The sequence below is a fragment of the Trichechus manatus genome, unplaced genomic scaffold, assembly GCF_000243295.1.
Source record: "Trichechus manatus latirostris isolate Lorelei unplaced genomic scaffold, TriManLat1.0 scaffold00043, whole genome shotgun sequence".
In the NCBI taxonomy this organism is placed as follows: domain Eukaryota; kingdom Metazoa; phylum Chordata; class Mammalia; order Sirenia; family Trichechidae; genus Trichechus; species Trichechus manatus.
Window position 1 is genome coordinate 12,856,959 of NW_004443979.1, and position 10,430 is coordinate 12,867,388.

A 10,430-nucleotide genomic window follows, 5' to 3' on the forward strand; every position below is an offset into this window, starting at 1 on the left:
AGGATTTTTGTTTTCTTTATGTTGAGGTGTAATCCATACTGAAGGCTGTGGTCTTTGATCTTCATCAGTAAGTGCTTCAAGTCCTCTTGGCTTTCAGCAAGGAAGGTTGTGTCATCTGCATGTCGCAGGTTGTTAATGAGTCTTCCTCCAATCCTGATGCCCTGTTCTTCAGATAGTCCAGCTTCTCAGATTATTTGCTCAGCATACAGACTGAATAGGTATGGTGAAAGGATACAACCCTGACACACATCTTTCCTGACTTTAAATTACACAGTATCCCCTTGTTCTGTTCAAACAACTGCCTCTTGATCTATGTACTGGTTCCTCATGGGCACAATTAAGTGTTCTGGAATTCCCATTCTTCCCAATGTTACCCATAGTTTATGATCTACACAGTCAAATACCTTTGCATAGCTAATAAAACACAAGTAAACCTCTTTCTGGTATTCTCCGCTTTCAGCCAGGATCCATCTGACATCAGCAAAGATATCCCCGGTTCCATGTCCTCTTCTGAATCCGGCCAGAATTTCTGGCAGTTCCCTGTAGATATACTGCAGCAGTCGCTTTTGAACGGTCCTCAGTAAAATTTTACTTGTGTGTGATATTAATGATATTCTTCAATAATTTCCACATTCGGTTGGATCACCTTTCTTGGAAATAGGCATAAAAATGGATCTCTTCCAGTCAGTTGGCCAGGTATCTGTCTTCCAAATTTCTTGGCATAGACAAGTGAGCACTTCCAGCACTGCATCAGTTTCTTGAAACGTCTCAATTGATATTCCATCAATTCCTGGAGACTTGTTTTTCGCCAATGCCTTCAGTGAAGCTTGGACTTCTTCCTTCAGTACCATCGGTTCCTGATCATATGTTACCTCTTGAAATGGTTGAACATCGACCAGTTCTTTTTGATATAATGACTGTGTATTCCTTCCATCTTCTTTTGATGCTTCCTGCGTCATTTAATATTTTCCCCCATAGAAGCCTTCACTATTGCAACTCGAGGCTTGAATTTTTTCTTCAGTTCTTTCAGCTTGAGAAATGCCAAATGTGTTCCTCCCTTTTGGTTTTCAATCTCCAGCTCTTTGCACATCTCATTATAATACTTTACTTTGTCTTCTCAAGCCTCCCTTTGAAATCTTCTGTTCAGTTCTTTTACTTCATCATTTCTTCCTTTCACTTTGGCTACCCAACGTTCAAGAGCAAGTTTAAGAGTCTCTTCTAACATCCTTTTTGGTCTTTTCTTTTTTCTTTCTTTCCTGTCTTTGTAATGAACTCTTGCTTTCTTCATGTATGATGTTCTTGGTGTCATTCCACAACTCGTCTGGTCTTTGGTCGTTATTGTTCAATGTGTCAAACCAATTCTTGAGATGGTCTGTAAATTCAGGTTGGATATACTCAAGGTCATACTTTGGCTCTCATGGACGTGGTCTAATTTTCTTCAGTTTCAACTTGAACTTGCATATGAGCAATTGATGGTCTGTTCCAAAGTCGGCCCCTGGCCTTGTTCTGACTCATGATATTGAGCTTTTCCATCATCTCTTTCCACAGGTGTAGTCAATTTGATTTCTGTGTATTCCATTTGGTGAGGTCCATGTCTATAGTCACCATTTATGTTAATGAAAAAAGGTATTTGCAATGAAGAAGTCGTTGGTCATGTAAAATTCTATCCTGCGATCTCCAGCATCGTTTCTATCACCAAGGCCATATTTTCCAACTACCAATCCTTCTTCTTTGTTTCCAACGTTCGCATTCCAATCACCAGTAATTGTCAATGCATCCTGATTGTATGTTCAATCAATTTCAGACTGCAGAAGCTGGTAAAAATCTTCAATTTCTTCATCTTTGGCCTTAGTGATTGGTGGGTAAATTTGAATAATAGTTGTATTAACTGGTCTTCCTTGTAGGCATATGGATATTATCCTATCACTCACAGCATTGTACTTCAGGATAGATCTTGAAATGTTATTTTTGACAACGAATGCAACGCCATTCCTCTTCAAGTTGTCATTCCCAGCATAGTTGACCATACGATTGTCCAATTCAAAATGGCCAATACCAGTCCATTTCAGCTCACCAATGCCTAGGATAACGATGTTTATGTGTCCCATTTCATAAAATAAAATTAATAATTAAAAAATAAAACGATAATCTTATGAAAAAGAAAAACATTTCTTCTTAAATTACACTCCAAAATGTTTTAAATATAGTCTATACAATTTTATTAAACTGTTCTACATACTGGAATATACTAAATAATGCCCACTTTTTCAACAAATATTATCTGACAGTTGATAGAGAGCATGTTTATTATGTTGTAGGTCTGATAGTATCACAATTGTTTTAATCAAAGTTGATCATGTAGCAAAAAATAATGGTTTCATGGCTGAATCTTAACATTTTCAAACATGTGGCAGAAAGGTGAACACCTTAATCAAGTTTCACGACTTCTTTGCTTCTAGTCAAGGAAATATGCAGACTATCTTGTCATTCTGCAAGGCAGACTTTTTTTTTTAATCCTTCGTTATGTATATTCTAAGTAAACTCAGAAAAAAGGTTTAAAAGGAAAACTCTAAATATAAGACTTCCTGTTTTGAAAAATAACAAAAAAAGTTTTTACAAACACTTCTACTCAGTGTTTTGTCATCAAAGTCCAGGATATTAACTATGAATTGTTTCCCCTTCTAGACCATCAGCAGTCCTGAATCCATACTATTTGTTAAAACATTTTAATTCTAACAAGAGAATGGGAATTTATATGGAATAGTATGAGCTATGTTCATCAAATGGTGTTCTTTCTTTGTGACGGAAATAGGAATGGAGAATTGAAATGGTCTAAAATTAAGGTGAGGTTCCTAAACTTTAAAATTATTCCAGTGTATGCCAAAAGTATAGAGCATGGTTTAAGCACATATGATTGGCCTATTGACTAGCTGTAATTTTTAGAACACATAAATGAAAAAAATATTTGTAGGCTCATTTTTTGGTCCTAGAGTTTATTCAATGATCAGGCTTTGAAGGCTTCAGGGTATATACAGCATGCCCAAACTAACGACCATCTTCTATTCTAATCACAGTTAAAGTCAGCTGTGGGAGGCTGCCGCCCATGAATGGTTTATAATAAGCTTGAGACATGAAACTGACTCATTTCTGCAAGTGTGGGAGCTGTTCTTTCAGTCTTTTCAGTACATGAATGCCACCATAAAATAAGATTAAATGCTCTGGGGTTTCCCGCGCTGCTTCCCGTCCCTAATTTGTTAATATTTCTTGGTATGTGGGCTCATACTGTATTTATGCTTTCTCAGCTTCAAATGATCTCACTCACAATTTTGCATTGGACAGTCTATTTTGCCATAATTCTAAAAATAGGACATATTTGCTGTATTTTCATTACATTATTTTAAAGAAATTAACATTTTAAATATACATTGATACAGTACTTAAACTACTGAAGTTATAATATCTTCTGCGGTGCCCCATTCCATTCAATGTCACCTCTTGGGAGAAGATTACTTGAGCTTTTTTCACATTATCTAAAGGTAGCCGTAACTTATCCTCTAAAATACTATTATTAGGGAATTGTGCTGCAATTATAGACCTTCTTCCTGAAGATTCTAAACTTCAAGCTATAGAGTTTTATTTCCTTATTTTAAATGTGTCTTAGTCTCCTAAATTATGGACACACATCTCCCATTATCTTATACTGATTTACCCTAAAGTTACTGTTCCCTTGAATTTTGAAAAATCTTGTAAAGATGTTCTATTTAAGTTACCCCTTCCCTTGTATTTAAAATAGTCTTCCTGAGAAATTCCATAAAGGTAAAAATCTGATGTGACAACATTGGTCTGAAAATTACACCAAAATGCAATTAATTTGTACCTGTAAAACTATAGGTATTATATATGAATGTTAATAACAGCTTTATTTATAATTCCAAAACAATAAGCAACTGAGATGTCCCCCAACAGGTGAATGGATAAATAAACTGTGCTATACCCATATATTGGAATTATTCAATAATAAAAACAAATGAGCTATCAAGCCACAAAAAGACATGGAGAAACTTTAAATGTTTATTGCTAAGTGAAAGAAGTTGGTCTGAAAAGGCTACATGCTATATGATTCCAATTTTGTAAAAGACAATGCTATAGAAACAATAAAGAGATCAATGAGTGTCAGGGGTTAGTAGAAGAAGAGTTGAAGAAAGATGAATAGGTGAATCATAGGGGTTTTTCAGGATGTTGAACTATTTTATATGAAATTTCATAGTTGACGCATGTCATTATGCATTTGTCAAAACCATATAATCATACAGCACAAAAAGTAAGCCTTAATGTGAACTATGAGTTATAGTTAATAATCCATTAATATTCATTCATTAATTATAACAAATATACCACACTAATGCAAAATGTTAATAATAAGGGAAACAGTGAGGGGGTAGGGTGGGTATATGGAACTCTGTGTTACCTGCTCAATCATTCTGCAAATCCAATACCTTACTAAAAAAATTAAATCTATTAATTATTTTTCAAAAAATTATGCATAAAAAAAGTATAAGTAATAAAATTTATACATCAATAAAAACATTTCCAAAAGAGAAATACACATATCTCTCAATGTTTGAGGACTTACACTATCTGATTTTCAGTCTTTATTTAAAAGTGAAATAATTAAGACAATGTGGTATTGGCCTAAAGATACACATAAATATCAATGGAACAGTAGATAGATGACAGAAAGAGAGTCATCTATATATTGCCAACTGATTCTCTACAAAAGTGGCAAAGTAATCCAATAGAGAAAGAAAACTATTTTTAAGTAATGGCACTGAAACTACTGGATATCTATTGGGAGAAAATGAACCTGAGTCTTTTCTTCATACAATATCAAAAATTAGCCTAAAAATATCAGAAACTTAAATATACAACTTTAAATTGTAAAACTTCCAGAAGAAAACACAGGAGAGTATTTTCATAAACTTTAGGTAACAAAAGATTTCTCAGATAGAACACACACACACAAAATCACATGAACCATTTAAAAAATGATTAATTGGACTTTATAAAAATTAAAATATTTGCTCTTCAAAAGACACTATTAAGAAAATAAAAAGCAAGTCACAGAATGAAAAAAACACATATTTGGTATCTGACACAGAATTGGTGTCTAGAATATTTATGAACTCAACAAGAATACAATCTAATTACAGTCCAATAAGAAACAGGAAAATTACTTGAACGGACACTTCACAATAGATTATTTATGAATATCTGATAAGAGTATGAAAATATGTTTAACATTATTAGTTATCAGGGAAGTGCAAATTAAACCATAATATAATACCACTACTCACCCAACTAGAATGACTAACATTTAAAAGAACAAAAATACCAAGAGTTATGGAGAAAGTGGAGCAACTACAACTCTAGGACTGTAACTTGGTACAACCACTTTGGAAAATTAATCAGCCTCAGTTTAAATTAAATTAATATAAATTAATTTTATAAGGTTAAATATTCTCCTATCAGAAGTTTCTATCCTAGGAATTTATTAGAGAAATAAAAGCATATATCCAATAAAGACTTGTCTATAGCTTTTCTTTTTTCAAAATAGCCCCAAATTGCAAAAATTTAAATTATGAATCCTGTTTACAAAACATGTAAATATAGAAAATTAAAACACCAAAAAAGCTACTGTAAAAATAAAAGATGCAAGTCATCAAATTTTAGGTGATAAAAATTTTCTTCTAAATTCCCAATCCAAAACAGAAGAAAATTGTAAGTAGCGTTCCAAACTGAATTTAAAATCCTAAAATAATCATTTGCCAGTGTATACAGGTGTGCATGTGTATGCGTAAATGTAAATTCAAAAACTAATAGACAAAGAAAACTGGTAGAAGTACAATACAAACAGGGTTTATTAAAATCACAAACTGAAGAAAAAGATAAAACCAGCTCAGAAATAAAAAATAAATTGAAGTGTCCAGGGAAAAATAGAGTCAAATAAAAATTTAATTAGAGACATTAAAGAAAGACAGGAAAGCATCAAGAGAAAAAACGTGAGATTTAAAAAAAAAAATTTAAAAAGGGTAAAATACAAAGTGGATAAAATGAAAATTACACAAAGGACAAACGTGTATAATTGAAGTCTCTAAAGAAGAAAAGCAATGACACAGTACTAACACTTGAAACTAATCTGAATAACTTTTTTAAAATAAGGGAAAACTAAAATCTACATATTAAAAGGACTCATAATGTTCCCAGGAAGTTGAGCCAGGTCAATTAACACTAACATATTCTAGTAAATTATTCTAGTAAGACTATTAGACTTTAAAAGACAAAAGGAAAAATGCTCAAAGCCACCAGAGAAAATATTAAATTACTTATAAGAATAGAAAATTAGGCTGACAACAGACTTCTCAAGAGAAGCATAAAATCAAAACAACAGAGTAGCATTTTCAAGAAACTGAAGCAAAGAAAATGCCAGCCAAGGACTTTATATTAGCCAACCTGTACTTCAATTATGAAAGTTCTACAAAAATAGTTTTAAATTAACAAGAACTCAGGAAATATTGTACATGTGTTTCTTTCCTGAATATTTTACCAGAGAAATGATCTTCATCCAACCAACCTATAATTGGAGAAACAACAGCAAAATAAGCATTTAATATATTTAATTGTTGAGCTAAGGTTAAAACAAGGATGAGGACATGGGTAGAATATCCTGTAAGCATTACATGTTTTGACAAGGTAGAAAGAATTCAACTACAACAAACTGAACAACAGAGAAAGAAAAGACTTAAGTAGAATGAAATCACTGTCTATCATATAGGTAAAAGGTGGCAGTTAAATAATATTATTTAATACTGACAAAATAGATAGTAAAAAGTTAAATAGGATAAAACAATATTAAGGGTACTATAAAAGGTATCAACATATCACAGTGACCCAGTGCCCCTGGCGCGAGAGCCACGGTGTTTGTTTTGGGGGAGAACAACTCTCTCTACCGAGCAGGCGACCGTTTTTATACTTAACTTGCCCCCGGGGTTGGTGCAGACAGAAGCGACACTCACCTTGGAAGACGACGGCGAAAATAAATTGGGAAGTGGCCAGAAGGAAGGAGACAGCACGGTCACCTTCAACGGGTTGCCCAGCTACAGCCACAAGCCCTCGCACCACACAGCGCAGTTCCCCAACCACTCCTTCAAGCACGAGGACCCCATGGGCTAGCAGGGCTCGCTAGGCGAACAGCAAGTAGTCCATGTCACCACCACCATCCCCCGCCCTCCGTCTACGGCTGCCACACCCCCACCAACAGCTGCACAGGCAGGTAGGCCCTGCTGCTGAGGACGCCCTACAGCAGTGACAATTTATACCAAATGACCTCCTAGCTTCAATGCATGACTTGGAATCCGATGAATTTAGGAGCTACATTAAAGGGAGTTGCTGCTGGGGGCTCCAGCTCACCGAAGTGGACAGAAGGGCGGAGCAACAACGGCACAGGGTACGAGAATGATAACCATACCACACACATCATCTGTGGTGCCCACTACAGAATACATACCCATGGCGTCTTCAGTCTTCAGGGGCATTCGGGACGTACGGTGTGTGCCTGGAGTAGCACTGACTCTTGTCCGGGTGGCATCTGAGACCAGTGAGAAACGCCCCTTCATGTGTGCTTACCCGGGCTGCAACAAGAGATACTTTAAACTGTCCCACTTACAGATGCACAGCCAGAAGCATTCTGGTGAGAAACCATACCAGCGTGACTTCAAGGACTGTGAGCAAAGGTTTTCTCGTTCAGACCAGCTCAAAAGACACCAAAGGAGACACACAAGTGTGAAGCCATTCCAGTGTAAAACTTGTCAGCAAAAGGTCTACTGGTCCGACCATCTGTAAAGACCCACACCAGAATTCATACAAGTAAAATATGTGAAAAGCCCTTCAGCTGTTGGTGGCCCAGTTGTCAGAAAAAGGTTGCCTGGTTAGATGAATTAGTTCGCCATCACAACATGCACCAGAGAAATGTGGCCAAACTCCAGCTGGGGTCCAACCTGGGGACACCTCTGTGTCCCAGGCAGCACAGTGTGTGAACTACTTTCAAATCTGACTTTAAAATCCCTTCTCACTCACCTCTCTAAGGAAGAATGGCAGTTGATCTTCTTCATCTAACTTCCAAGACAAGATCCCTGTACTGCTTGATCCTACCAGGTTTGCCTGGAGGCAGATGATCTCGGCTTTGCTGACTTTTAGTTGGGGAATTGGCTAATGCTATTCACTTAGTTAAAAGCCCATCATCCTTAGGTCTGGATTTTCCTCTGTAAGAAGAGCCATTGTTGATAGGGTTCCCCCACCATCCCCTTCCTTTTAACATGCATTTTCACTAGGAATGGAGTCGTCGTACCATTTTTCATCATGGAATATTTATAAGCCAGGGCATTTGTATATGTCTGCTAATGTAAACTTTGTCATGGTTTCCATTTACAACAGCAATAGTAAGAAATAAATAAGAGAGCAGGCATTTGGGGTGAGTCTCATCTGACATTCTGGAGGTCAGGCAGGCTGCTAACCTGGAAGGCAGGATGTAGTTCTAACAGGTTACTTTTAAAGCCCATATGTTTCAAGAAGTTGAAAAAAGAATCAGAACTAACCAGTACTTCTGTATAGAAATCTAAAAGAATCTTCCCATTCAGTTAATTCCATTTTAACATTAGCACAATGCTCTTAAGAAACTATGTTTGAAGATCTGAGATTCTGTTTTCGTGTTTTATTTTTGTCTTTTTTTCCTTGGGTTGTAATCATTTGCATCTTCAGAGATGTACATAACACAAAGGAAATGAAATTCATTTGCATCATTTGGGGTGTCCTGGCTTTAAGTTGTATGATGGTTGGGATTGAGTGTCAACTTGCCCAGGCCATAATTCTCAGTATTCTGGCAGTTGTGTGATGTTGTGATCACCTCCCTGTTGAGATCTGATATGTGATCACCTCCATGATGGGATCTGCTGTGAGTAGCCAATTGGTTTAAGGGCAGTTTCCTCAGGCATGTGACCTGCACCAAGTGTGGGTGGACGTTCTGGCAGGGCTCGTTCTGGATCCTGCAGCTGGCTCCTGTTCATCTGACCTCCCATTCTTGGGACATGAGCTAGCAGCTTGCCTGCCATCTTGCCTGCCAATCTTGGGATTCGTCAATCTTCACAGCCTGTGAGCAACAGCCCTGCTCACTGACCTGGTTCGCCAGCCCCTGTGTCTATGTGAATCAGGAGAAGCCTCTATCCTGACCCATGAACTTGGAAAGTTAAAGCCTCTACAACTGCGTGAGCCATTTACTTGATATAAATATATATATGTGTGTATGTATATACTTTACTTGTTTTGCTTCTCTAGAGAACCCAGCCTAAGACATTTGGTACCGAGAGTGGTTCTAGATGAATTTTCTAAATTGGTTCTCAAGTCTGGATAGTCTTAAAGATGTTGATGACTCTGCTTCCAGTAGTAAAGAGGGCACTGCTAATCCATGGCGTGAGGTGGCAATTCAAATACGCAAAATATCACCACCAATAGATCAGGTATAAGTGAAAGACGAGGCTCTGGATGATTGCATGTATAATACCTTTCTATAATTTTGTCATAATGAGAAGTATAAGGAAGCTACTTTCACTAGACAAACTAGTGAAAGAAAGAGATGAGCTCAGGGCTTCAGAGTCAAAGCTCAAGTGTCGCATAAGCGACCTCAAAGTTTCCACTTGTGCCTTGAAAGAAAGCCTTATTTCTTGTAGTAACAGAGCTGATATTGCTGAAAACCAAACCCAGAGTCTTATTGTAAGAGTGCCTAAATTACAATGCAAACTCAACTGCCAACCTTGAGAGGTGTCTGAAGTTAAAGTGAGGGCATTGATTGGGAAGAAATAGGATCCTGAAACCTGAGATGAGGACATATGGGCAGATAATCAGGAAACTGGAGACACTGAGCCCCTAAATTCCATTGAATCACTCCTGCCAACAGAACCATTAGCCCCTCCACCCTCATCTAATAAGATTAACCTAGATGCATATAAAGCATCTTTGTCTGGGTCACAGACTGGGACATCACCACAGGCAGATGTTTCACAAGGGAAATCCTCCCCAGTGGGCAGAACTTCAAGCAGTGCACCTGGTCGTTCACTTTGCTTAGAAGGAGAAATGGCCAGATGTGAGATAATATACTGATTCATGGCCTCTGGCCAATGGTTTGGCTTGATGGTCAGGGACTTGGAAGGAACATGATTGGAAAATTGAAGACAAGGATTTATGGGGAAGAGGTATGTGGATAGACCTCTTTGAATGGGCCAAAGAAGTGAAGATATTTGTGTCTCATATGAATGCTCACCAAATGGCGACCTCAGCAGAGGAGGATTTTAACTGTCAAGTGGATAGGATGATGCTTTCTG

The 10,430-nt window shown here is 37.1% G+C and overlaps 1 pseudogene; it reads left to right on the forward strand.

Annotated features, from left to right (window-relative positions):
• LOC101348003 (Wilms tumor protein homolog) overlaps positions 1-8,093 on the forward strand; it is a 21,205-nt pseudogene extending 13,112 nt beyond the window's left edge.
• Positions 8,094-10,430: the final 2,337 nt, after the last annotated feature.